Consider the following 26,251-nt stretch of genomic DNA (forward strand, 5'->3'; position numbering starts at 1 on the left):
TGGCTCTGAAAAACTGCAAAGTTAGGGATTTGAAGACGGATGACACAAATCAATATACCCACCTAGGGTGGCTGACATGATAAATGCCACTTTAATTAATCAGCATGGCCCTCTGAACATGGAAAATTGAGTTCAGGCAATCATTAGACTAACAATAGTAACTTTGTAACAGAGCATTCCAAAATCTCCAAAAAATTGATTCTGTTCATCTGGACGTAGCATTTTGTGGGAGAAATGTTTTGTCACTCCTCCAGGTGACTTCTTCAGTCTCAGCTGACTGCAGGTTTCCCAAATCTTATAAACAGTACATTTGCATAATGACTGAAACCAGCCCAGTGAAGGAACAAAGAGCCGGGAGGTCAGTTCCTTAATTTTAATTATGCGACATCGAGGTTGTGGACAAGTGGGTGAAGAATTTGTCTGACAGACAGCTCACCCAAACAGAGAAAAACATCCGTGCTAAAGGGTTGGATTTTGCTGTCACACCGAGACAAATCCCGCTAGTGGAACTAATCACAGCCACAGACACAGCAATTCGAAACAACAATATTGCAGAAGTGGAAGCAGAGCAACTACGGAGGAAAGTTTCGGCCTGTCTCAGCAATGCAAAGCCCCCAGCATCCAACATCACCATAGAGGAGAGGAAGGCACTCACATCACTTAGTAATGACAACAACATATGATCCTTCTGGCAGACAAGGGTTGGTGCACAGTTTTGCTAAACCAGAAAGACTATCATGAGAAAATTTTGTCACTGCTCAGTGATGAAAATACTTACGAGCCCCTGAAACGAGACCCAGGAAGAGGTTACAGGAAGAGGGTGATAGACTGAAGCAGTTGGAACAAGACAAGGCTATTGACCGGAACTGATACCACAGGCTATATCCAGGGGAATCTACACCAAGTCTGTATGGTTTACCGAAGATACATAAACAGGGTGCACCCATAAGACCAATTGTCTGTATGATCAGCTCTGTGACCTATAAAATTTCCAAGTTTCTGGCTTCGATCCTCAACCCGCTGGTAGGCAGCTCTGAACACCACATCCAGAACACTTTGGATTTTGTTGAGAAGGTGAGAGATGTCATTATGGAGGCAGATGAAACCATGGTCTCGTACGACATTACATCTCTCTTCACTTGCATCCCAGTCACGGAAGCGTTGGAGGTAGTCCGTAAGAGATTACAGGATGACCCCAACCTCAGCAACAGGACCACTCTAAGCATCGACCAAGTGTGTTTGCTTTTGGAACTGTGTCTTCATTCCACCTACTTCACATACAAGGGTCAGTTCTACAGGCAGAAACATGGGTGTGCCATGGGCTCCCCAGTTTCACCCATCGTAGCCAATTTATACATGGAAGAAGTGGAAAAGAGGGCTTTGCTATCCTACTCTGGAACACCACCAGATATGTGGATGACACCTGGGTGAAAATAAAATCTGAGGACGTACCACAATTCACAGATCACATTAACTCGGTGGACCGACACATCAAATTCACCAGGGAGGATATGAAAAGTGTCAGGTTAGCCTTCTTAGACTGTGAGTGGGACGCCATCCCCACTGACACAGCGGCCAGGGAGGCAAAAGAACAGCACATCAAGAAGGCCCTGAGTGAATGTGGTTATCCCAGCTGGACTTTTGTCAAAGCTGGAAAGGCACCTAAAGAAAGCACCAGCCGATCCAGGAAAGAAGGACAACCGCTGCCTAAGCGAAAACCTGTAGTGATCCCATATGTGTCAGGAGTATAGAGCAGTTGAGACGCATTTTTTCTAAACACCGGGTCTCTGTGGCTTTTAAACCTCAAAACATGCTGCACCAAAAATTGGTCCACCCCAAGGATCAGGTCCCTCGACACAAACAGAGTAACATAGTGTACGCTGTTAAGTACCAGGAGGATTGCCAGGATTTATACATCGGGGAAACCAAACAACCTCTGGCGAAGCAGATGGCACAACACAGAAGAGCGGCCTCGTCAGGCCAGGACTCTGCAGTCTATTTACACCTACAGGCCAGTGGACACTCTTTCAATGATGAGGATGTACACATCTTGGACAGGGTTTGAGCGCGGAGTCAAGGAGGCCATTTACGTGAAAAGGGAAAGACCATCTATAAATCGAGGAGGGGGGCTAAGGGTACATCTTTTGTTATCTTACAATGCTGTGATTACAGCCATTCCCTAACTCTCTGTGAATGGTACTCATGGCCATTGATCAGTGGGTTTTGGTCAGTGGTTGTTGATCAATGTTCATGAGAATTTGTATAATCAAGATTAAGGAACCTCCCAGCCCATTGTTCCTTCAGTGGGCTGGTTTCAGTCATTATGCAAATGTACTGTTTATAAGATTTGGGAAACCTGCAGTCAGCTGAGACTGAAGGAGTCACTTGGATGAGTGACAAAATGTTTCTCCCACAAAAACGCTACGTCCAGATGAACAGAATCAACTTTTGGAGATTTACTTACCTGGATGATTGAGAATGAATCAAGAAGCATTCCAAAAGTTCTCTAAAAGCATCCAGTACCCCATTATGACAAATTGAAGAAAAAAAAGTGTACTTAAAATTATTGGAAATTTCAAGTAAACAAGATGACAAAACAAGTGAAGAGCTTTGAGTACCCTCTATGAAACCCTCTGAATGACCTCCAAGGCTGAGCCCACATTCTTCAGAGGAAGCTCCCTCCTGCTCCTTGTTCCTCTCACAATCCACAATCTTACTCTTTGAGTAACTACACACAACTACTAAACCACTACTTTCCCAAAATAAATTCCATATAAGACATGAAAGACACCATGTGGGAGTGTTTGTCTGTGGTTGTGTTTCTTAGTACATCATTTCCTCAGAATAGCCTGTTTAGTTTCCACATTTCCTCTTTTTGTGACAAACTACAGTATATAAGATCACACAAGCGTCAGCCTAACAAACTTGCTTAGAGCACTGATCCAGAGTCAGATTTGACGCCTTTCAGCTCGTGAAGATGAGTCCCACTCTCTCCATCAGCCGCTGGATTTTTCTGTTCTGTCTGCCTGTTGTGATGCTCGTCCCTGTGGAGAAAGGTACAGCTCTTCTTTTAATGGTGTTTGCAGTGTTTAAAGTATCGAGAATGAAAAACTATCATTATTGTAGTACAGATGGTAATCCAACCAGAAAAATATTTAATATTTTATTTTATAGTGACTAAAAACATCCTCAACACAGCATTTCAATAAATAGCAATTAAATAAATCTTTTGAGATAAATAAGGAGCTGAAGGTTTTGAAACTTTGAAAAGGTTGAACTTCTCTGAGGAGAAGCCTTGCTCTTGTTTGCTCAGTTGTCTGTTTGTTTTTTTCTTTTTGAAGGTGGCTGATAGAAATTAGTGGACATATAAAGGATCTAGAGTTGATAGAGATTATTTTAGTTACAATATATTTTAGTTACAATATATATTTTTACAGACAAATTTACATTAAATTACTGCATAGGTCTAATTAGTTTGCTGTAAATTTATTCCAAGTTTTATCGTGCTGTTTAATCTCATACGTGTCCTTTTTTTTCTCTTTGTCCCAGACTATAAAGCCCATTTCTCACTTCGAAGTTTGGGTTTGCCGTGCTGCCGTACGGTGATCACCCAGGAAATAACGATAATCACAAGTTGTTTGGAACAACAACCACGTTATGGCTGCAGTCAACACGCATTCCTGTGAGCAAGATGTGATTCAAACAAAGTCAAATATTTTCCATATGTAATCATGATTAGCTCTCTTTAAAGGCTTTGTAGTGAATAGATGTACTCATAGATGATGTATTACCAGATAATCTGTAAAATAACAGATGATGCATGATTTTGATAAGAATGAGAGAGGAAAACTAAGACTTAGTGTCTCAAGGCATATATGTAAAAATGTTTAACTCTTTCACATTTCTTTAGGATAAAAGACAATAAAGATAAAACATGGTGCATTGATCCAAATTCTGAGTGGCTCAAAGACAAAATAGAGAAGGTGAGTAAGGCATGGCGTTACACAAAGTTACTCTTCTTCAAACAAATGAAATGTATATTACTGGATCATGTTGTACTAATCCGATTAATCAGAAGTGCCATACTTTTGTACTTGCATTTGTTATTTAACATTTATTAATGAACAATACTTTCCCTCATAGTTGAGCTACTTGCTGTAGTGCCGAGTCTTCAGCTGCCTCAAATCTCAATGCAGTCATTAAAATTTCCAAAGACCCCCTCATTCTTCACTTTTAAATCATTTTTAAACACGTTATAGATTGTTGAATTCTTACTGCCATCTTTACTCCTAGCTACCACTGGAACGATTAGTATTAAAAACCTTTTCAACCAAAATTCCTTCAGATAACAGACAGTCTGTTTCAGTGGAAAGACCGCCTATAATCGATCTATCTGAAAGAAACTGTACCAATAAAACATTACAAGCCCTCAAAACTTCTGTTTTGACTCTATCTTTTTTCTTCTCTTGCAGGAAGAATTGAACTGTCCTCCGGTGATTAGTGAATAAAGTAACAATGAGACCAAAAAACATCAGCGTAAAGAAGCTGCAGACAACAATTATGTTTTTTTTAAATAATTAATAAATTTTATATATATTTATGCATATTTATTCATAATGTTTTTTCCACATTGGGCAATTGATGTTATTTTAATTTATTGTGAATACAGTAATAAAAAGTTCTTTGTGACTATAAATAAAATCAATAGTATTGGACAATAAATAAATATGGAGCATATTAAAATCTACTGGTTGTTGTAATTTCTTTGACATGAATGATGGGTGGCAGTGCAGTGGGGATTTTTGTTCTGATTCAATGTCACATTTCTTTCAAATTGTAAGGATTTCAAAGCATTACAGGTAGAAATAAATAAATAAAGGAGTTAAAGTAAAAGCATTATTTATCAAAACACAGAATGCTGATAATGAAGGGAAACTTGCATGTAAGAAGAAACTAGGGATAGTTTTTTATATAGTTCATGTAACACGAGGCATAATTACATCTAATTCAGCCAATTATAATTAAAATTGCAGCACATTATGTATGAGCACAGATGAGACCTGCATCTGATATGGGTTTATCTGATGTCCCAGTTTTTTGCCCATTGAGTCAAACTATTTTTAAATTCCAGGATAACGTATTTATATAGATTCAGGAGATGTGCTATGAATGTTTGCTATAGTCCTTCTTACGCAAAAAACAAAAACAAAAAACCAGTGAGCAGTATCTAACCAGTTTAGGAGCTTGTTGACCCGGGGTGTAGGTTAAAGATCAACTCGTGACACTTCATTCATCTTGCACCAATCCATACAGAACTGATGGACCCATCTTTCTTCACAACAAGAACTACACCATGTGCTGTGAAATTCTTCTCTCACCCTCCAGCACACCCGCCAATTCCTTTTGAGGTATTTGGGTTTGTTTTTTCTTTTATGTAACGATAGAGGCAGGAACAAACCATCATGACAGGTAGTCAGGGACAAAATAATTGAGCAGCTGGTGTTATTTGTCTCACAGCAATGCAGCAGATTTATTATTTTATTATTTAACAACACAGGAGACACAGACAACTATTTACACTGATATCAATACTTATTGGCAATTTAGAATCACCAGAAACATGCACCATATATATGTCTTTGGGAGGAAGCAGGAGTACCAGGATCATGCAAACTCCACACAGAAAGACAGTCCTGGATTTGAGGCCAGGACCTTCTTGCTATAAAGCAACAGTACTAACCACCACGCCACTGCAAGACCCTTACTGGCATCAAGCACTGTAGAGAAGTAGTTATTAAAAGCTGTGCACATGTCTGAAATGTTACCTCGCTTTCCAACATAGTGAAGTTCTTCTTTTACTGTTAAAAACAAGTTGTGATAGAATTAAAAATATGAAATTTCTTGGTCTGTAAGAAAAACCGACCAAGAAGTAGTGCAGGCAGATAGATAACAGTGTTTGCTTGGAATAAATGAACCAAGTGCTTCAGTTTATCTAACTACAACTTCTCCTCTCTCTCCACTTTTGCTTTCCTCTCTCACTCTCTACACCACAGGGAGAACTACAGTGTCCTAAAGGCATCTCCTACAAACACAGATATGAATTCCTGGATGAAGATGAAACTGTGACCACAGAGAAGCATCAATAAAATAAAAAATGCTGATTTTCAGGCTCATGTCAAAAGTTGTTACTGAGAATAAATGATCAATTTAGAAAGGTGACTCTCTTTTTCCTTTGTATTGATGATTCACTGTATTTCTATGCTTACTGTCTGCAGCAGTGACAGAAACACCGGAGTTATAAATAACTGATCAGCTAGTTCACTGACCTCAGAGACCATGTCAGCTCTGACATCAGAGGTGTGCTACTGACAGTGGTTTTACTAATACACATGTTATAAATAGAGTCATTGCAGACCTGAGCTTGTAAAGCTTTGCATGTTTCACCTCTGAAACATCTTATGACACAGCTTGAATACACACAGGACCAAATGTGTCTGAATTTCCACAAGAAATGACTTTGCACAGCCAACAATGAGCGCCATGGCAATGGTAGTGGTGATGAAAAACATATGAACGAGTGAAGAAACAAATTTAATTTCTAATGCGAGTTATGGACATCACATGTTGGTGTATTTTGTCGACAGCATAACACAGATTAAAACCATAACCTGACTGGTCAGCAAGAAAATGTAGCTTCTGTTGTGATGTCACTGTAAAATCACATATTTTATTCTAATATTTTAGACTCGTTTTGGCAAGACGGGATGTTACCTCAGCTTTAGAGCCACAGACACCTCTGGTATCATAACGCCTCCATCATTCAACATCAAACTGGATAAATCTGACAACAGCTTCCCATCTGACCTCTTCAAAGTTTTTGGTTATTGACTTATTTACTTATTTTATATACAATTTAATGAAGGCATGTAAAATGAATCCTTCATACAGTTTCATTTTGACTCTGTTGGATTTCTATGTTCAGCCTTCAGATTATGATGAATAAACTAAATGTGGGACAAACACAGTGTTTGTGTGGGACAACAGCACATTACCAAAGCAGGGAGGCTGTCAAATATCTTATATTTTAATGCAATGTTTTAAATTCTCTTGCTAAGTCAATACAACAGGAAGAAAAGGAGGCTAAACTTTGTTGTTATGATCTCACACAATAGGCTGTATTTTATTCAGCTGTTCTGCCTGGTAACAGTCTTTGGGTTTCAGCAATGATGTGTCCATAGATCAACATGCCTTTTTTAGCCATTTCTGAATATTTTAGCAATTTTTAGCCAAGTATGACTTACAAATAATGTCACATCACATCATATTTTCCCTCAGTTTCTCAGAGTATATTGCTGCATCATTTTCTTTGTGTTCATTTCCATCATATTTACCAAAATCTGCACAGCGTGTAACTTTCGTGACTTTCCCTGTGAGTCTCCGTGGGTATAGAATTAGACAGGCTAAACTTCATTTAAGTATAAGAAATGTTTCCATTCAGCTGCACTGACTAAAGCCAGACCTTATGAAAGTGCATGTCCTGCAGAGTCGGTCAAAATGTGGGACAGGGGGACATAAAATGTTGTGCAGCTGCGCTTAAAGAGGGACATCAGGTCACCCTATACAGATACAGGTTTCATGTCCCAGTGTCCTCATAAATGCACATAATGTACATGATCCAAAGCAACACTTTTCCTCAGTTTCCTCTTACGTGAAAGTTTTCTTTCATTATCAGCTTTTCGTTAATATTATTTGTAAGGATTAATAAAAATAATGGTTTTGCCTCAGCTCTGTTATGAACTGATTTCTACCTGTTATATTTTACATGTTAACAATTTGAAAGAAATGTGACACTGAGTCAGAACAGAAATTTCTCTGCACTGCCGCCCAGAAAAAAATCACCAAACTGCATTAGATTTTACTTTAAACATGATCCATATTTATTTAGAGTCACAAAGAACAACTTTTATTACTGTCATCTACAACAAATTAGGAATGATGTTGATGGCTTAAAGGCTAAAATAATAACTTACATAATAAATAAATAAATACATCTGCAAAAAGAATTACAATTAAATAAGTACAAAATGTTGTCATCAGCTTCTTTGCTCTGATGTTTTGTGGTCTCATTGTTGCTTCATACACTTATCACCGGAGGACATTTCAGTTCTCCCTGTGGAGAAGAAAACAGAGAAATATTTACAGTTAGAAATATTTTATTATTACTGTCTGTTAGGCTGATCTATAGTTTTGTTTTTGTACGTTACTTCACAGTGGGAGTCTGACATTATCATCCATCAGTTTCACACCAACAGAGGCTAATCAGTGGCTTCCCCCTCCTACATTTTTAGAGGTTTCCTTTCATCCCATATCTCTTTATAAAACACTGACTTCACTGGATGAGCCACAGCAGTTGTGGCCAAATCTAAAAATAGCTCATTTTTCTTAGAGAAAGAAACAGTGTGTTGGAAAGTGTGGGTGTGCAGATTTATTATGAAATGGCTGCAGCTAATTACACCCGATGATTGCTCAGCACAACAGTCACTACTTACTCTTTTACATAAGTGGAGTGCTTTTACTGACCCACAGTCAAGTGGGTAATAAAAGCTTTAAATTGAAAATATGTACTTTAATATAAAAAATCCTCTTATAAATTAACCAATAATGTTGTACACATTTTGTGACAAGACGTAACAGCAGTAATCAGCTGCCTTGTTAGTTAGTTCCTAATTCCATAGTTGAACTCCACCTCCACCATGCTGGGATACAGTTGGTGACAGTCGCCAACCTCGTGTGCATAGTGACACCAGCTCTCCTGCAGGTCCTGGTTAGAGCGGCCCAAACCAGTAGCTCCCAGTGGATTTCCAGAAAAGAACGTCTGCTGTCACCAGGCACAGTTTGAGATGATGGAGCTGGAGTTCATTCAACCGCGAGATGAGAGATTTGAGGCAGCTGAAAGACGCAGCGACTAAACTAAACGGGAGGGGATTTTCCAGTGATAAATTCACTGTAGTCAACGTATCGTGCTGACTATGATGGAAGATGGACGTTTGGCAACTTAGTTTAGTCGGGTGTTTCCTTTAGTGGAACTCAATCCAGTAATCTTACTTGTTTGCAGAAGAGTCACTTTGAGCGATGTCACCTTTGACTCACCTTCTCTATTTTGTCTTTGAGCCACTCAGAATTTGGATCAATGCACCATATCTTATTTTTATGCCGCTTGTTGATGATGCTAAAAGCAGAAACACAAACAAGTGAAACATGTTGTTACATCAGTGTCTCAGTGCAACATGTATAATGTACTCGTTATTAACATGGAAAATTCAGAGTTGTGTTTAAATCTAGGCTTGCTCACAGGAAGGCGTGTTGCCTGCAGCGATAGCGTGGTTTTTGTTCAAAGCAACTTTGGATTGTCTTTACTTCCTGGGTGATGACCTTGTGGCAGCACGGCAAATCCAAACTCTGAGCTGAGGAATGGGCTGCACGAAAAGAGAACAACAATGAGCTTAATCAGCATGACATGACACGAGTGTTATTGTAAGTATGAAATGAACTCATCAAATATTAAGAATACTGCTATTATTCATGATTATTAAATGTTCCTGAAAGACATTGATCATTTTCAAAACAATATTAAACATCTCTCTGGTTGCATTAAAGTTTGAGATACAATAAAGATAGTGTTTCCTTCTATATAGTGAAAACACTGCAAACACCATTAAAAGAAGAGCTGTACCTTTCTGCACAGAGACGAGCATCACGACAGGCAGACAGAGCAGGAAAATCCAGCGGCTGATGGAGAGAGTCGGACACATCTTCACGAGCTGAAAGGCGCCAAATCTGACTCTGGATCAGTGCTCTAAGCAAGTTTGTTAGGCTGACGCTTGTGTGATCTTATATACTGTAGTTTGTCACAAAAAGAGGAAATGTGGAAATTGAGCAGGCTATTCTGAGGAAATGATGTACAGCAACAAACACTCCCACTGTGTGTTCTTCATGTCTTTATATGTTCACGTTTGTTGTTTTCTTCTCCTTTCTTCAAACTGGCCACATGCTGCCATCATCACCTCTTACTCGTCATCACGCTCATAGCTAGATTGATAAATTGTGGCTGATGTGCAATCCATGCATGTACTCATTTTAGCTCAATGACTACGTGCTGTTCAAAGTAGGCCGGACCTTGAACTTTGACCTATTTCTTCACCAAATAGGAGTTATCATCGAAGGGTTTTTCAGATCCACATTTTTAGCTTTGAACAGCAGAATCCAAAGCTTGACTGTGTGGTTGTAGCAAAGCCTCCAATGAAAGGGATTTTCTTATTGTCTATCCTTTTTTAGGTTGGTTCCTTTCAGTACACCACCCTACAGTTAAAGTTACATGTTCAGTGGACATTTTTGTAACTTTTTGACTACAGACAGAGCTCATTTAAAAGTATACATTTACAGAGTAAATCAGGCCGCCAGTTTTCTGTCCGTAAGACAACACCAACTGCACAGAGCTGCCATGAAAACTGCTGTTTAAAATGAATTTTAAAAATCTATAAAGCATGTAAGAGCACAGCGTGTCATGCCTTCTATCCAATTAAAGCCTTAAAAACATAAAATCATTTACCAGAGTGCACACTACACCAGAAAAAGAGCAAGATCGGGAGAGAGGAAAGTGAAGTGTAGTTGGGATCCAATTGATCCAAAGGAGAGAGCGGAGTTCTATGTTCCTACCCTAACCTATGGCCACAAGTTGGGGCCATAGTATTGAGTATTGACTGAAGGAGTAAGATCAATGATTCATGGATTCAAGCAGCTGAAAAGGGTTTCTGGACTCAGACTCAGAGATCATTCAGGAGGAACTCACTCCATCTGCTCCACATCAAAATAAAATTAATCTTCTCTCTTGTCTAAAAATTGCTGAGGTCACAACATGACAACTGACAGAGAAACACAGGGCTTAAATACACATGGGAGTAACGCGGTAATCAGACCTACAAGACAAAGGAAGCAAAGCAGAATACATTAACAAGGGACAGCCTGTCAAAGTAAAACAGGAAGCATAACACAGAGGTGCAGACTTGACACTGAGCCCGAGACACAACCAGTGTTGGGTAAGTTACTTTGAATTAGTAACTTAGTTACATTACTAGTTACTTCTATCAAAAATAACTCAGTAACTTACTTAAAGTTACTCGTTACTTTCAAAGTAACTAGTTACTAGGGAAAGTAACTTCGGTTTTATTCAAAATTCTCTTGTTAATGTCTTGATTCCGGAACTGGAAACCCAGCAAGATTGCCAGTCTTCGAGCTTGCTTACTCGCCACAAGTGCACTGTGCCACCTACCAATTGGAAGTGTGGAGCAGGGAAATTATTTTACTGCTATTGTTAAATAATTGTCATCATTACCATTGCATTAATAATATAATCTGGAGTTTATATTGCATTCAGATGTTTAAACAGTGTGTGTCTTTCAGAGAGACTAAGTTGCAGGCTGACAGGAAGTTGCAGGTTTGCAGAGTGTGCCTTTTGCAGAACTGAAACCGAAAGCAGAGTCTAAGTGCAGGTTATTTTGAGGAGCATTTGAGGACGAGACACAGACAGTAGGTGAAGAGGTGACACAAAGAGCATGTGAGGTCAACACATACACACACATTAGTTAAATTTATTTAGAGGAACCGTCCTTGTTGTCTCGGCAAGAAAGAGGAACAATTCATTTTAAGATAAGAACGGAAAGTACCAAGCCATGAAAATAGAAGATGATTTTCTAGGTGAAAAGTCATTCTGGTGTTGATCTGATCTATGTATAAAATGTACCGGTGACGCATGAAGGGGCGTCAGTAAACAAACCCTGATGCTATAAAATATCTGTTCATGCTTTGATTAAGTCGAGGACTACTGGCTGTCTGCGTACAGAGTGTCTTCCCACACGTGTGTTCATTAAAATCATTGTTTGACCAAAGACCTTCTGGACCAAGAGTGGTTTGTACTCTCCCTCCTCAATTTTGAACCTTAACAGAAGGAAAAAATAATGTGCATAATTCCACGAGAGAAATCCCACGCCTGGACCGTCGTTGGCCGCCGCCATGATTCTAGCCTACGTCACAGTGTATTGTGCACTTTTTACATCCAACACGAAAACTGCAGTCGTGGTGCTTTCGTTTGTACTCGGAAACTCGGAAATTCTGCCTTCCGAATACGAAGATGTAGGTAACACCAGACTGCAGATGAGCTGCATACAGGGCTGGACTGGGACAAAAAAATCGACCGACATTTTGACTAGAGACTGGCCCGCCATTATAGGAAAAAAATCACAAAGCCTTTGAATGAAAATAAACACTGTTGTGACAGTGATGCACTGTTCTATATATGCATCAATCTATCAATCATTTGTTGTAAGATTCAGATAATTATTTGTTAAAAACGAGACATTTTAAATGAGAATAAGAAAGAAAAGTATTTCTTTGTGCCCACCTCTCCCTGTTAATGCCCTACCTGGCCCCCTGGCAACACTTTGCTAGACCCGCCCCTGCACAGTTACCAGCTGTCAGCTACTTAGAAAAGGATCCTGGTGTTATTTGTCTCTCAGAAACAGTTCATAACTTCCCTTCAACTCATTCATGTCACCTAAAAGGTAAACCTGTTTCTCCATCACAGCTCTGATGATTCAGTAAGGACATCTCCTGGTTTCATCTTCATGTTTCCCTCTCACCACATATCCAAACCGATATCATGACCAGCTCCAGCAAACATCAGCTGATACTAGAAATTAATATTAAATAAATTCTAACAACAGCTGATCAAGCTTAAACGTGCTGCTGTTGTTTACCGCGACATCCACTGGTTTTGTCTTTCTGGTGCAAAGTGGGCGATAAACAAACAAGAGAGAAAAGCCGATCAGCTGATCATTGATCAGTTTCATGATTGAAGTAGAAACAGGAGAGGCAGGGGAGAGAATGAGAGAAGAAGAGGCAGCTGTGCAGCATAAAGACACAGAATAACTCCAGCTTTGTGTCTTTTTTTCTATTCTAGCTGAAGTACAGGACAAAATATGGAAAATAAATCCTCTAAAATATTCTTACCAAATTGGCTCTTTCTTCTGAAGACATTCACCTGGGACAAAATCAAGATTTGAAAAAATAAAGATTAACTCACATCATCTGTTTGATCGGAACCACTAAGGTCTACTTGGGTTACGTGTACAGCTAGCAGAGGTGGGTCTGAGAGCAGTCTTCCTGACTTCATGTGAGAGGTCAGTGTGTCACAGCTTCTAAAAATCAGTTTCAGCCTTAAAGTGTATAACATCACAAATCAGACTGCAAGAGAAGAGAGAGCAAGCAAGAAGGAAGTGCTGAGTTAGACTGTGTGTGCTACTCTGTTTGTGGGTAACAGAGCAGAGTCTGACAGCAAAGCGATTAATTTACTGGCTGATTTATGTTCCTACCCTCACGTTTGGCCACATGTTGTGGGTAGTGATTGAGTGTGAGATCTGTTATTCGGGGGTTTCCAAGAGATTCAGAACTGACAAACTAAAATGGTTAAATGTCAATAAGTCTTATTGTAACTAATGAAACTGAGAAAGGGAACGTAAAGGATTGTCCCTCAGGAGACAGATTTGTTGTTTCCTGATGCAAGGACTCACAGACAGATGGTTCATTTATTCAACTGCATACTTTTCCCAGTTCTCCAAGATAAGCTCATCCAAAGCTCCTTTATAAAGTCCAAATCCTCTTGGAATGTGTTGCAAATGTAAAACTCTCTAAAACTCAAATGTATTAATCATACACAGACACACTTGATAGAGAGGGATGGCAGAGATCAACACCTGGAGGACAAGGAGGACTAGAAAGAGTAGGATCATAGTTTAAAGCAGAAGAAATGAGCTTTGTCTAATAGGTGTCTGGACTCATCCTCAGATCATTCAGGAGGTGTTCACAGCAAAACTGATAGTGCCCACATCTAACAGAAAGAACTGAGGTTGTTTGAGCAGCTGACTAAGACACCTCCTTGGTAAGTTGTTTCTGGCAACTTTGGAGATTATGGGATGCATTCGCATGAATAGGAAAACTCAGAATATAGCAAATCATAAACACAGAACACTACAGCAACATGAAATCACAGACCAAGAAAGGGTATTAGCAACAGTGCTCCATGTTGAAAGATGTCACAGTTCCTAACATACCTTTAATAGAAAGTGGGAAAGTGAGGCCCTCTTGAAGTATAACTGGTTTCATTCAGTGGGTATGATTCAGAAAAGGTCACTTTTAACTGGCATCACGTTAAGACAAGTTTCCAAAGTGAGGATGTCCCAGTCTGTTACATCTCCTCTGCTGGCAACTGTAGTGGGAGGGGCAAAGGTGCAAGGAGAGGAGCATAAGTTACCATGGTGATGTACGCTGATAAACAGTGAAGCACTTTGGTTGCACAGAGAACGCAGGGTTAACTAAATAAGCCTGAATCATCCTGCTTTGTACAGGCCTCTGATGTCTGTGTTTGGGTACCTCCAGGGGCGATTCTAGGATCAGAGCTTTGGGGGTGCTGAGCACCCAGAGAGCTGCCCGGCCAGCTGAGATACACTTTACTCGTCACAATGAGACTTCTTCCCTGTCTCTTTCGGTCCCTGCATCCTCCCTGTCCTCATCGTCTGTTGTCTTCGTCTCCTTTATCAGTCATCGTAATTTTACCATCTCTGTGCAAGTCTGCAAATTTCTTTATTAAATCATAAGATTCTTAAATTCATCAAGTCTCTCTGTGCCTGGGTCCTCGTCACAAAACATGACATCACTGTTTTGTACATTTTAACAATTTAATCCGCACATTTGTGAAAGAAAAACAAAACACTTTTTTGAAAAGTCTGTAACAAAACCATCAAATCAGATAAAGGTTATGTAAATGCTGCTAAAGAAGAATGGATTGGAATAGAAAAAATACATTTCCTAACCTTAATTACTGGGGGGGAATAATGACTGATGCTCATAGTGAGTAAAAAAGTAAACTGAGTGCATTTTTTGGACAGAGATTCACTTTTAATGCGTATGTATAATATAATACAGATACATAAAAAACACTCCCAAAACAGAATAAATTATTACAAATAAATTATTACAAAATATTTAAAAAAAAAAAAAAAGGAATATAAAAATGGAGGCAACTGCCTGTGGTAGAATGTATACAATGCATGAAAAAATCTTTATTGCAGATGCTAATTTTGTGTTGTAAGATTTATGAGTTTCATGCTTTCATAGTGGTCCTTAGGAGAGCTTGACATTTTTATCAGGTGGTACACGCTGTAAAAAGTTTGAGAAACACTGATAAGTGTCTGTGTGCTTTTAGAAAACATTTAAAGCTGCTGTGCAGAATCTTTGAAACAAGCTTAAAACATTTGTAGAATATAAACAGAGCATCTGCTTCTCTTTGCAGCTTCTCACTCCACCAGGGCTGTTTGGCTCTTTCTGATAGTGTGCAAATGTGATGCACGTACTGCGGCAGTCATGCAGACAACTGGACGGTCCAAAAGTTGGCCTACCTATTACTGGCTGAGGTTTTAGTAGAGTTGTGGCTGAAACACATAAAAATATATAATTAATTTTAGTCTGCCCGATCAATGATAATGTTATGTTGGAATGTTGTTATAGAGGGTCAAAAATGTTTCAACCCAGTTTGTTTTGCAGATTCTGTACAGCAGCTTTAATATAGGGAGAGAACAACTTCCAGATTGTGAGTAAAATCAGGTTTTTTCTCTTTGTCAGTTTAACAGTTTGTGTTGTGCCTGTCACTGTTCCCTGTCTGTTTTCTTACCTGGTTCTTCCTGACCTTGTACTTTCTCCTCACGTTCCCCTCTTTCCTCTCTCCCTCTTTGGACTGACAATCATACACAAATAGATTGTATTCAATTAGATGAAAAATTTAATTAATATATAAAAAATACTATTATGATCACTAACAAAAAGTCCTCTCTCAGTGTACTTTCAACCAAAAGGCAAATAACCAAACCACATGAACATCTAATAAAAGATAAACATTGAAACACTGATCCAACATTATTCTTGATTGATGGATCATTTGATTTTTACACTTTTACCTGAATGTGGCTCCTTTTTTTGAAAAAACTTCCTTATATCCATTATGAACCTGGCTGTCTCTCTGTACACAATGCACACACACACACACACACACACACACACACACACACACACACACACACACACACACACACAACAGGAGTCATAAGGTTAATGGGCATCCAGTAAGTTAGCTAGTTAGTATCCATTTCAAACAGGACAGTGGTAACCACAGCAGGCTGCGGACAATTATAAGTTTTAGATTTTAAATACGCTGTATACATTTCAATGGGAGCAACAGGACGGTCATATGTTGCTGATTTTACTACGGAGCAGGACAGATTGTAGGGTAGCAAACATTGTCGGAAACACGTTTTCAACACTGCAGGTTACCTGGTGTAATGTTTTTCAGCTAAAAAGAAACATGGACTGACTCCTACCTAACTATATAAAGAGTAACTGAAGGTTAAATGCAGCCAACATGTTTTAAGCCAGGCACTTACACCTCCGCTCTGCTGCGTCTCAGCCACCATCGCTCTGGCAGAAAGGCGCTAGAGCCAGAGTAGGGGAGAGTTGAGCTGGAACAAACCACTTTGCGGGGGGGAGGGTTATCTATACTTTTGTTGTTAAAATGTTCCATCTCAACCAAGTACTGTATGCTTTTTATATTTTTAGTAGTGTGTCACACAAACAGCAAATATTGTCAAAAAAGTAAGAAATCTTTGGGGGTGCTTTGATTCATTTTGCGGTTGCTGAAGCACACCCAAAATGGTCTAAAATTGCCCCTGGGTACCTCCCCACATTAACTATGACAGTTAGTGTTGTGTTGTCACTTTAAATCCTGACAGCAAATAATAAATAATCTCACACAGACTAATGAAACAAATCAGACTTTTAAATACTTTTATTAAAATTTAACATCAATCTCATCTTGAAGACAGAATAAGGTCATTTGAAACATTCATATTTACAAACATCTTAACTAAACAGTTCCACAAAATCTGATTGTTAAGCTCTACAAATAATTTACAGAAATAATAAAACGTTTCTCAGCAGATGTTTCTGTAAAGGTTTGAACTGGAAAATGCTTCTGTGGCTGCTTTGCTTCAACTTTCTTTGTTCCCACATCAGCTTCTTTTAGAAATCACTGGAGGACACTGCAGAGTTTTCTGTGGTGTGGAAAGAGAGAAGGTGACATGAAAAGAAGACACGAAGGAGCAACATTAGAAAAGTCCAGAGTCTTTGTATAACCTTTTAATTCATTTATAATCTGAATACTTCAGTTGGAAATGTTGTTTTTTCTAGACTTTGTGCCCACAGTTTGATTTATATTTTGTTTCTGACCTCGTTTATTTTCTTTTTCAGCCACTTCGTGTCTGGTTTGAGAAAAAATGTCTTTCCTCCTCTTGTTTTAACCCTGGAATAAGAAAAGAAAGGAATAAGTATAGAGAGAGGAAGAGAGAAAGACAAATCAAAGGCTCACTCCTCGTATGTAGATGCAAAAATGCTAATATTTGGATACAGCCCTACATTTTATTTACATTCAAAGGAAGTTCTGCTTACAGGTAGCCAGGTGTGCAGCCCTGTTGGTCTTGTTTAAAGCAGCTGATGATGTTTTTTGTCCAGTTAGGTGCGACATGGCTGTTTTTCCTAGTTTTAGAGTGCTCAGCAGCATGATAGCAGGAACTCTCCACGTGGCCAGCCCCTGCAACACACCATCACACATTATACTCATTATTATTCAGAGCTTTTCAGACTTTACACAGGATAAAATGAACTGTGTTCTCAGATGATTTATAAAGCTTCATAAATGTTGTACTAATTATTATGTATAATATAAAACAAGTGGTTTTAATTAACCATGAAAATCTTCAAGTTGTGCTTTAAATTTGTCCAGAGTTTCTCCAAGTAGCTAAAACAAATTCCCGAATGTAGTCAGCTGCAATGTGTCAACAAACACCGGCTCTGTTACAATCTACAGTAGTTTCAGTTCCTAATGACAGTTGTTGAGTTGCATTAAGGACAGATAGATTCATAACCGCTTTGATGAACAGACTTTTAGCTGATGATACTGAACTGTCACAACAGAGCAAACTCCAGAAATACACAAAAACTCTACCTTCTGATACGATGATGAGCATCACCACACTCAGGGAGAGCAGAAGAATCGGGCGGCTGGTGGAGAGACTCGAGCACATGTTCAGACGCTGAAAGCACCAAATATGAGTCTGGATCTAAAGTTTGTTTGTTACCAGTTGATGAACTGGTCAGAGTGTGAGAGTGAGTCATCTTATATACTGAAGCTTGTCACTGAATTAGGGGCTGTTTGGTGATGTATTGACACACAATGGAAACATGACAACCACACACTGCTGTGGTTGGTAGCTTTCTTCCTCCAGTGCTGAGGGTTGTTGTTTAGTTTGTTCCAAGCTAACATTTTCTGTAATGGGTTGAAGCCTGATAATATGCACCATAAACCCAAATATGAATAGTCATCCAACAAGCACTGACATTTTATAGCAGTAGCAGCAATATTAGCAGTTGTAGCCGAATTAAGCTGCTGTGAAGCAAGCTCTGGTCTGCATGATTCATGATTATTGCAATAATAAGCAGCACTAAAAGTAAGAATTAAAAGATTTATTTATTTACTGAAATTAGTGTAGAGGAAAGTTCTGCACCCTAAAGGGAATTTTACACCCTTTCATCAACCGTATGTCAAAGAAGTCCAAGTCCAGCTGCTGGATGATGTATTTAAATGTTTCGTAATATTTTTAAACACACATGATTCTTAAGTTGTCACCTCACATCTATGAAACGTTGCCTGTAGCTTACTTGTTTTCTCCTCTGTGCAGAAGTCCTGTTTTGTTTCCCTGAGAGGCAGTAATCTGAAATAGGATCTGTGGAGGAGCGATCTGACCCGCTCCTGTTGGCGTTTGAGCTCAGATCTTCACGAACTAATAAATTAAGATAAATAGTTCACTGTAAGTAAAATCACTTAAAGCGACCTTCCCGAGCCCTGTGTTTGAGTTCAGCCTGCACATTGATTATGAAAATTAGCATCTATGCAATAAATTTAATCAGCTGTTTTTCCAGCACAACACATTCATTTTTCTCTCATATTTTTAATCCCTCATGTAAATATTGACACTTAACCATGTTATACGTTCAAGCATTTTAATTCACCTGGTTAATATATATATATATATAGAAAGAGAGAGAGAGAGAGATGTTCCCTTGGTCTGTGGAAGGGCTTTCCACAGACCGAGCACAGGGACTCTCTGTGACGTGATCAGTTTCGTTCATGTTAACCTGCGGGTGTTAATTTTATTAGTGGTTTGCACCTCCTACATGTAACTTTATGGGGGTTTCCTTTCAACAACCATCTGCAATTAATGGGTGACCCAGTTTTGTGGTCAAATCTGAAAGTACTTTCCTCTATGACTTTTGTTTTTAACAGCTTTTAATGAGTGGTCACCACAAAAACCACCTCTATTCTTTGTCATTTTCAACAAATATACACCATAATTTAGCTTAAGATTACTGGGGTCTTTTTTTAGTAATCTTTAATACTCCACTGGTCACGTACAAATTACATGATGATCCATTTCCAAACTTTATTAATAAGTCGTTTGAACTCAGGGGAAAATGTATGTTTAAAAAGCAGGTGGAAAGAGAGGAAGATAGAGGAAGCCATGACCATGATGTCATCCACTGGTTTTGACTTTCATTATCAAGTGTCATCATTACAGCCATCGCGGTGTTTCGATGGGTGAAGTCGTTAACCAGTAAGCATATCATGGTGTCACAGTTTTGGTCATTTTGATCAGGCATTTTCAGTTTCTTGTATTAAGGTGTTTTTACCGATTCTTTAGTTTTCCTGTTATTATATTCCTAAGTTTCAGTGTTATTCTGGTTAAGAGTTTTGTTCTTAGGTTTACTTTAGTGTCTAGTCTGTGCCTGTCATATTTCCTGTTTTACTTTGAAGGTCCGTGTCTCGTGTTAGTGTGTCGAGTGTTACTCTCCCCTGTGTTGTCATTATGTTTCATTGGAGTCAGCTGTGTCCTCATGTATGTATTTAAGTCCTCAGTCTCCTCGTGTTCAGCGTCGCTACGTCTGTGTTCATTACACGTTATGTGTCTTTCAGGATTTTGTGCTGGTCATGTTTGTAGTTTATGTACCAGCCCAAAGTTTAGTTCATAGTCGTCACGGTTATTTTCCCATAGTCGGTTCTCATAGTCACTTCTATTATTTCCCAGTTTAAGTTTTAGTTTAGCACTCGTCACCATTCTTGTAGTGTCTTTTATTTTTGCACTCTTGTAATCGCTCCAAATAAAGGCATGTCTTCAGCCTTTCACCCTGAACCGTCTCCTCACCTGTGTCTGCTCCTGGGTCCACACACACCTTCGCTCGGTCTGCACTGCAGAACGTCACACGTGGATAATGGTCCTTTCTGACTCTGAGCATTTACACAGTTTACAAAAATGGATTTTTGTTCTATCAGTATAAATAGAATAATTCTAGAGTGTGCTGCCTCACTAATAAGTCTCAGGTCCACTGTCCTGGACTACAGTTGGTGGCAGTCTGCAGCTGCATGAGCACAGTGGTTAGAGTGGCCCTAGGTCAAGATGATGGAGTTTGAGTCCGTTCAAGCAGAGAGATTTGAGGCAGCTGAAGGACGACACTACAGCAAGATTAATTAGCAGGGAGGTAATTACAGTAATTACATTTTCTATTTCGTCTTTCAGTGATTCAAAATTCTGAATCATGCCTGTTTGCTATCTTAAAAGCAGAGACACAATACATTTTATCATATAAATACTAAAATATTAGGACATGGTATTTATCTTATCCTGAGATATTAAGTTTCCCCCTTGTTGTTATCAAATAAAAGCTAAGAGTCATTCACCACCTCTATGGTTTCAGATGATGTGGTAATAAGTCATCTGTGAAGACATAATTCCACAGGGAGTCGCCATTACACATGGAAAATCTTTGACTTCCCTTTAAATCGCAGCTTGCTCACAGGAAGGCGTGCTGCCTGCACTCATAATGTGTTTTTTTTTTGTTGAATGTAGCGTCTGATTGTCTTTATTTCCTGGGTGATGACCTTATGACAGCAGGTCAAACCCAAACTATGAGTGATGGAATAGGCTGCACAGCTGGTCACAAAGAGAGAAAAGAGGTCAGCGATGAGATTACTCATCATGATTAGCTCCTCTGTTAGTCAGCAACATTATATAAATGGAAGGAACTCAGAGAACATTAGTCACACTTCCAATAACCATTACTGGTAAATATTTGAGATTTCTGCTGTTTTTCTATTATGTTGTTTTAATGCAGAAGTTTGTTTCAAACCTGCCATAAATATGCTGTAGTTATAAAACCACATGTACAAAATACACAGAACACGACTCAAGATCATTTAAAATGGGATGTGAACAAAAATTATATTATCACGAATGTACTGAAGAAAATGTAAAGACGTACAAATATGCTTTAAAGAAAATCTAAAACCTCAGTTCTGGTATCTGCACCCATCTGCGCCCTATTGGCAGTGACTCATGGCTAATAGGGAGGAGATGTGGGAGTCACACAGGTCAAAGGGACTTGTTGGTTATGCAAACGGAAGAAAACATCTGCCAAAGGAGGTGAAAGAGTAGAAACCTACAAAAATGGGACAGTTAGGATGCCATTCTCAGTAGTAATCCTGGTGTGTGCCTCCATCTTTGACTATTTTCAAGTCTTTGTGAAAGCACTTTGCTTTTTGAGTTTCTCTTTCTTTATAAAACATCCTTGAATATTAACTTTTTAAAAGTATATTTTCAAGAAAATCAGGCCTTCAGCTACAATTTGTGAGACGACAATAAACCGCACACAGTCGAAGGACTGCGATGATTCCTCAAAAGTAGCTGTCTGTCAACTAAGAAATCTATAAGGCATGTAAGAGGACAGAATCACAGCTTCTAAAAACCAGTTTAAGCTTCAAAATGCACAAAATCACTATTCAGAGAGAGCAAACCAGACAGAACGGATTTGAAGTGAAGTCAGTCTGGTGTGGTGAACAGAGAGTTTCTAAACACTTTGGCTCAGCTGGATATATAAACAATAATAGAAGGAGGACTCTTTAAAAATCGATAGCTTCAGTTATTTAAGCTGATCTCACTCCTTCTGTTCCTGTGACTCAAACAAATAGGTTTAACATGACATTATTCTTTCGTACACTGACACCACTTTAAAACAAGGTTTCCATGATGTCTGTTAACGTCCTTGTAAGATGGACTTCCACACACACAATGTTTGTGCTCTTGGATATCAGTTTTTATAATTACACGCACATATAACGACCCACAGTCTGTTCGGCGCCGGTCTCAGCTCTCCATTCTCATGCCACTCTCTCGCTTCACTATAAAGGTGAAAGAGATTGTCATCAGTTCAAACGCCACCAGCTGTGGCCCCACCAGCCTCTCCAGCACCGCCCCCTTGAGCTCACTGTACTACTTCGCCCTTGCAGCTGAGCCAGGGACCACACCTCCGCAATAGACCTGTTAAATCTTGTCTCATGCCTCGTCTTCACCTCTTCTGCTGTCATCTGTAGTGGGAGGGACTAAGATGTGAGGAATAGAGTTAATTATGTGCAATCTAACGAATGACAAAGTCGCATGTTTCTTGGCAGACTTGGGAACGCCTCAGTGTTTCCCTAAAGGAGCTGGAGGAGGAGAGGACCGTATGAGTGTCTGTGCTCAGTCTGCTGCTCCTGCAACATTAATGAAAGTATGAATAAAATATGTATTTGTGAATAACTTTTCAAGTGATTTCTGAATGTTCACTTTTACTTCTACCATATCGGTTAAATGCTGCCTCCTGGTGTCCTGTGATCATGACGTCATCATGAAATAATCACAACAATAAGTATTTTGTTGTCAGTTATAACACCTACAGCAAATAATAATTAATCAAACAGACCATTAAACAAAATCTGATTTCAGAAGCTTTTATTGATTTATCTTTGTTCTCAGCTTGAAGACAGAATAACATTCATATTTAATGACATTTGTAGTATATTTGCTAATTCTCACCAATCACTAACTGCTGTATCTTTACTCATTTCTCTAAATTATCATGAATTCTGCCAATCCTTTGTTTGTTTCTCTATTTTACATTCTTTAAATGTCTTACTGTTCAGTGTCATCATTTTACTCTTTATTCCTTACTGTGAAGCAATTTGGTGTACCCCCTGGTTTTAAATATGTTAAAGTAAGTAAAATGATATTGTATTGTATATATATGTGAACACAAGACTGTTAAAGCGCTATGAATAATTTGCAAAAAATAATTTACATTTCTTAACAAATATTTCTGTCAAAGTGTAAACTAATAAATGAGCAGAAATGTTTCCAGCAGCTGCTTTACTTTAACTTTGTTTCATCGTTTTCATAATTTTTACTTAGATTAAATCTATGAAAATCAGCGTGTGAATTAAGAAACCTACGAGACATGTAAGAGGACAGACAGTCACTGCTTCTAAACACTGTGGTGCAGCTGGAATATACAAACTATAGTGGGAGGACTCATTAAAGATTAATAGCTTCAGTTATTTAAGCTGATCGATTTTCTACATGTTTATTTGAAAACATTGGAGGACACAGCAGAGTTCCCTGTGGTGGTGAAAGAGAGAAGAAGAATTGGTGAAAGAAGATGAAGAAAAAAGAAAAGAAGAAGAAAAGAGAAGAAAAAGAGAATTAATTAACAAGCAAAAATACTAGGGTCTTGTTTCCTACAGCTTTTGCTTCATCGTTTCCATCATCATCATTTAGAAATCATTGGAGGACACAGCAGAGTTCCCTGTGGAGGTGAAAGAGAGAAGGTGAAGCACCATTAGACAGATACACACAGTGTCGTTTTATTACCTATATTATAATCTTCACACTTTTGATAGAAGTTCACTGCTGGTTTTTCTAAACTTTGTGTTGACATTTTTTTTTATAAATATTTTGTTTCTCACCTCATTTATTTTCCTTTTAAGCCACTCGGTGTTTGGTCTGAGGAACAATGCTCTATTTCCACTTGTTTTGACCCTGGAAGAAAAAAACAGAAGAATAAAGAAAGAAGTTTAGAGCGAAGAAGACAAATCAAAGGATTGGACATTTTCACTTTATTGTTAACTGAACATGTGCAGGGTCCATTTTGCATTATGCTGTGAGAGAACAGCTCAGGTTTCCTCCAAGCTCATAAGCACAAACTCACAGATTCCCCAACGTCACCACATTAGAAACAATCACAGAGCAAACAGTAGTGCTGTATGTTAGAGAGGGGAACATTTATCTGCTACATCAAGGTTTCAGTGCAAATCTCATTTTCATTGTTGTGTTTGTGGATTTTTAATCAAGAACTAATTTCTACATGTTATTTGGTTTCAATGTATTTAGAAGAAGTTCTACTTACTCATAGCCATGAAGGCAGCCTGGTCTGTCGTCTTCAAAGCAGCTGATGATGTTTTTTGCCCATTTAGGTGTAGACATGTTTATTACACCACTGTTAGAATATGTTTTATTGCAGGTTTTCCCACGTGGTCAGCCCCTGCAGCACATCATCACACACATTATCATTATTCTTTGAGCCTTTCAGATATCATGGACAATTAAATAAACAACTCTCAGATGTTGTATAAATAATTTACTGATCCAGTTATTATGTGTAATATGAAAAATTACATAACTGACAAAAATACAGCTGGATTTAATCAGTCATATAAAATGTAGAGTTGCATTTTAAATGTATCCAGAAACAGCTGCTCTGTTACAGTCTGTGATAGTTTTAGTCTCTTTTCACACAGTTAGTTCACAGTTAGCAAGTTGCATTAAGGTCAGATAGATTTATAACCGTGTTGAGAAACAGACTTTTAGCTGGTGTTACTGAGCTTTGACAACAGAGCAAACTCCAGAAATAAAAACTACCTGATACGGAGATGAGCATCACCACACTCAGGGAGATCAGAAGAATCAGGCGGCTGGTGGAGAGACTCGAACACATGTTGAGACGCTGAAAGGCACCAAATCTGAGTCTGGATCTGAGCTGTGAGCAGGTTTGTTACCAGCTGATGAACTTGTCAAAGTGTCTGAACTGTTGTTTGTCACAGAAAGAAGAACTGCATTATTTAAGCAGACTATTCTGAGGTCATCATTTACTGAGAGACCAACAAACACCCATCGACAAGCACATCCACAAGGTTATTTAGTGTGTCCTTTCATAGTCATTAAGCCCTTTATGTTATTCATACGCAATCTAATCTCAAATCATGCAGGAATGAATTCAGAATAAAGGTGACGAGAGGTCAATATCAGAAAATATATACAGAACTTTTTTATTAAACCATTTGTAATAAAATTATAGTTAAAATGAGCCTCATATGAAAAGAAAGAGTAATGGTACCAACAGGAATCCTTTAAGCTTTTTTAGTCACAAACACACAATAGAATAAACACAGTCACACACAGGCAGGTATTACATGCACTAAACATCTGGAAACAGGAGAAACTCAGAGCATCCTGTCATCATTTCATGAACACAGGGGTAAACCTCAATGAGGTATTAAGCCTCCACTCAGGGATTGTACTTTGCCCGGCTGTCGTATTGCACCATGCCAAACAAAATAACTGAAAACACGACTGTAAACCCGAGACCATTGACCTGACTCAAATAAGTAGAATGGAAAGAAGTAAGAAGGGAGAAAAGTGGAAAAACAATATCACACACAGAGGCCATCCTACAGTTTGGGCTGCATACCTGTACCAGTATATATTTACAGTTCACAGTTTTTACAGGACATTTCACACCTTAAGCTGAATGATTCACCTGCCACACAGCGTGGTTCATTTCTTGTTAGTCAGTACTGACAAAAACTAAATGCAAAAAATGCAACACACAGTTCATTTCAAATCTTCTTTCAGTTTCATGATCCAAAACATCAAAACATTTGCTTTGTTCCTCGTCTTTCTTTTACTGTGAGCGTGCTCCTGAATGCCAACCAGCCTTATCTAAATGTTATACTTCAGCACTCCTTCCATAAGTACACACAGTATGAGCCACACTCGTGCTATATTCTCACAGGATGATACAAGTTCTAATTTTCAGTTTCATATTGCTTACCAACAACGTCTAAACATCCACACACCACATCTGCTGACTGCGACGCCTCTGTGATAGAACC

General features: G+C 38.7%; 1 protein-coding gene across 2 annotated transcripts in view; it reads left to right on the top strand.

Annotated features, from left to right (window-relative positions):
* Positions 1–26,251, top strand: part of LOC308385446 (uncharacterized protein) — a 538,971-nt gene that overhangs the window by 245,988 nt on the left and 266,732 nt on the right. The window lies entirely within an intron of this gene.

This window comes from Rhamphochromis sp. 'chilingali' (genome assembly GCF_963969265.1).
Source record: "Rhamphochromis sp. 'chilingali' genome assembly, chromosome: 18".
Classification (NCBI taxonomy): Eukaryota; Metazoa; Chordata; class Actinopteri; order Cichliformes; family Cichlidae; genus Rhamphochromis; species Rhamphochromis sp. 'chilingali'.